The sequence below is a fragment of the Zingiber officinale genome, chromosome 4A, assembly GCF_018446385.1.
Source record: "Zingiber officinale cultivar Zhangliang chromosome 4A, Zo_v1.1, whole genome shotgun sequence".
Classification (NCBI taxonomy): Eukaryota; Viridiplantae; Streptophyta; class Magnoliopsida; order Zingiberales; family Zingiberaceae; genus Zingiber; species Zingiber officinale.
Window position 1 is genome coordinate 12278352 of NC_055992.1, and position 3640 is coordinate 12281991.

A 3640-nucleotide genomic window follows, 5' to 3' on the forward strand; every position below is an offset into this window, starting at 1 on the left:
TCTAACCTAACCCTATATGCTGCCGTCCACGGGAGGCAGAGAGAGAGAGCCGTCTTCGGGCGACTCACCTTCTCTGCCTCTACCTTCTCCTCCCCTCCCATCGCCGACCCAATCTCGACCTCCTTCATTCTCCCAATTCGAAGCAGACAGAAACAGAGATCGGAGATCTGTGCTTCCGATTCACCGCTCGATCCACCAAGATGCAGATAGGTTTCGAGAAGGCGTCGTCCCTTTATCTCTTGTCGGTCGTCGTCGCCTCCCTCTCCGACGGATATGGGCTCGATTCCAGCACCGGGGATGCGTTCGTGGAGAACCGGCTGCTGATCGTCGTCCTGAGCATAGTCATCGTCGTGCTTATCGGTTGCATGGCAATCTTCTTCGTCTGGCGATCGAGCGGAAGGAAGCCCGTCGAGTCGCCGAAGCCGCTAGTGGTGAAGACCCAGATGGATACAAAGGAGGACCAAGGGAAGAAGAAGGTCACCGTCTTCTTCGGGACGCAGACCAAGATGGCTGAGGGGTTCGCGAAGGTTAGGGTTTTTATCCGAGTAGTTCATTTTTTGAATTTTTCTCCCATGATCTTAGATTTTCCCCCCTTCTAGGCGCTGGCTGAGGAGGCAAAAGCACGGTACCCTAATGCCATATTTAAAGTCATGGATATCGTAAGATTATCTTCCTTCTGTTTCAGATCATTGGAAATACTACTGATTAATTGACTAATCTGTAGTTAGTTTCCTCAATTATAGGATGAATATGCTACTGAGGATGATGAGTACGAGGAGAACCTGAAAAAGGAGAGCTTGGCTTTGTTCTTCTTGGCTACGTAAGTTGAAAGCCAGGAATTTTTTGTTTTTATAAACGATCAGTTTCCTCAAAGTTCGAGTTGATCCCTTTGTTTTCTTTAGGTATGGAGATGGCGAGCCTACTGATAATGCTGCCCGGTTCTACAAATGGTTTACAGAGGTTCTGGAAACATGCACATTTAGTTAATCTATTCTACCAATAATCCTTTTGCCTTGATCGATTGCTGATTATTAGTTTTTATAGGGGAAAGAAAGAGAAACCTGGTTGGAAAATCTTCAATTTGGTGTGTTTAGTTTGGGCAATCAGCAATATGAACATTTTAATAAGGTTTGGCATGATGAAATTGCCAGTATTCTTTTTGTGGGAATTGCTTGGCTAATATATTTGTGTATTGTGTCCTTGCAAAGGTTGCTGTGGTGGTCGATGAACTGCTTCATGAGCAAGGTATATAGTTGATTTATTTAGTTTGTGATTTGACTAAGTCACATATGCTCCTAAAGCTGATTTTAAATCCTATCTTCAGTTGCAAGCTCAAAGTTCATGCATTTCATTTTTCTAGAGAATTTAACTTGTTTTGTAGACTAATTGTTACTCTAAAAACTTGTAAAGTCAACATGGTATGAGGAGTTACTAAGAAACAGTTGAGTAGACATGTTATCTGTGAGTTTCATACATACAACTGTAATGTAGTAGTCATGTGCAAGTTTGTAGATGTGTTTAATGAATTTAAGCATCATTCATACTTGGATATTCTTCTATATTTTTTTTCCTCTGCATAGGCGCCAAGCACATTGTCCAAGTGGGGTTGGGAGATGATGATCAGGGTATTGAGGATGACTTCTCTGCATGGTATGTAGTATCAGCAAACTTTTATGCATGCCATCCAAATTTCAATGTCGGCTACTGCTATTTTTTAGTTTTCTATTTTTTTTCTCTTTTGCCCATCATTATCTCATTACTCCTGTGTGGAATATGAAATATCAACTGTACTTTCAGGAGGGAGCTTCTTTGGCCGGAGTTGGATAAGTTACTTCAGGATGAAAATGAGGCAGGTGCATCTACTCCTTATATAGCTGCCATTCCTGAATACCGGGTTGTATTTGTCAAGCTTGAATGACCTTGCGTGAGTCTTTAATGACCTTGTGCAAGCTTTTGGCCTCGGATTTGAAGTCTAACAAATATGATCATGGATTTTTCTTGTGGAATGTTGAGAACTTCCCGCTTGTATACATTTCCTTAATTTATTTTGTTCTTATCGAAATAGATGGGGTTTTGATTACATGTCCAATGCCTATATTATGTCCAGATAAGGTGCTAGTTAAATGTGTCCTTGACAAATCTCTAAAGATGATTGCTTTTCTAATTTGTTAAGTACTGATTTCTTACTTACATGAAATATTTTATCAACACACACTCGGAAGAATTTTTTTTTGTATTATTTGTGTGCCTTTACCTTCATTAGATTCGTCTGGCAGGAAGATGTTGTTGATGAATATATAGATTCGTGCATATGTAAGTGAAACCCTTCCCATTGTTTGACAAAAGATGACATATTCTCAGACTGAAGCAACACAATGGCATATTAAAAGGTGGAGCAAAAGCATGCTCTGGTGGAAGGCCTTGGAGTCTTGCATGTATTATTCGAGGATTCAAGGATCGAAGTGAAGGTAAATGTCTTTGCTTGACTTTATCAAGTAGATAGCGTCAAGTTAAAACAAGTGTTAATGCCTCGTGTGTCAAAATCAAAATTGTTGTTATGCATCGAATAAGAGTTGCAAATCTTTTACTACTTTTTACAACTTTGTTCTGCAACTTTTGGATAATCTATTGTAGGATGCCCAAGATTGTTCAGCAAGTTTATGATTCTGATTCTGCTTAGGCTCAGTTTCAGTCTATAGCTAGTTGATTCTAATTTTGACAAAATATGACAAAATTTTTTAATGAACCCATATCAGGTGGTTATTAGTAAATAGGACAGAGAAATATATTATCAACATCAATGAACCCATATTTTTGCTAACTATTTGGTCAGCTATATGGTTCGTAGTTCTTACTCCTCAATTGAACTCTAAGCAATATGCATGACTAAACCATTGGAGTCTTAATTTTGTCAAGGTCTTCACTTTGTTTAACTATATTATATATTTTATTGAATGTCATTGAATATGTATATTTTTCTCGTGTTCTGGTTATTTGAATTTACAAACTAATTGCATAGATGACAGGGAAGAGGGATGACTGGGAAAAGGGAGGAGCGAACGAGAAAAGGAGAATGGGGTCGGACTTCTACCACTGAGGACTTCAGAGCCGACCACTGAACTATGCTATGGGACCTAGGGAAAGGATTGAATGTTGGATCTGGACAGGAAGTGAGGCCTATTGCTCCGTGGGGTACCCATTAATGGTTAGGGATAGTATATCTATCAGCTAGCTTTTGATGTAAAAAGAATGTTTGGGTATTTTATGGATATTGTTCTAAGAAGATTATTTATATAATTTGTTAATATTTGTGTATTTTATGGATATTATTGAATGAAGAATATTTGTATAATTTGTGAATATTTGTGTATTTTTTTTGAAATCTTTCCTTATTTGTTGATTAAAAGGTGGATTTTAAATTTTAAGAAAACTTTTCTTTTAACTATGTTCATGATTTAAAAGAGAGTTTAAAAATTAAATATTCTCTTTTATAAGTTTCTACAAAAGATTAAGAAAAGATTTGATATCTTTCCTTATTTGTAGATTAAAAGAGATTTTAATTTTTAGAGATAACTTTCTTTTTATCCACATGTTTAAAAGAAAGATTTTAATTTATTAAATTTCCTTTTTATAAACCAAT

At 37.3% G+C, this 3640-nt stretch overlaps 2 long non-coding RNA genes across 2 annotated transcripts; both read left to right on the plus strand.

Moving 5' to 3' along the window:
* The first annotated feature begins 762 nt into the window (after nt 1-762).
* On the plus strand, nt 763-1059 carry LOC121973142. Its single transcript, XR_006109394.1, has 3 exons — nt 763-820; nt 903-960; nt 1045-1059. It is a non-coding gene; the product is annotated as an uncharacterized LOC121973142 (long non-coding RNA).
* A 2-nt stretch (nt 1060-1061) lies between these two features.
* LOC121973143 lies at nt 1062-1848 on the plus strand. Its single transcript, XR_006109396.1, has 4 exons — nt 1062-1128; nt 1209-1245; nt 1581-1650; nt 1798-1848. It is a non-coding gene; the product is annotated as an uncharacterized LOC121973143 (long non-coding RNA).
* The last annotated feature ends 1792 nt before the right edge of the window (nt 1849-3640 follow it).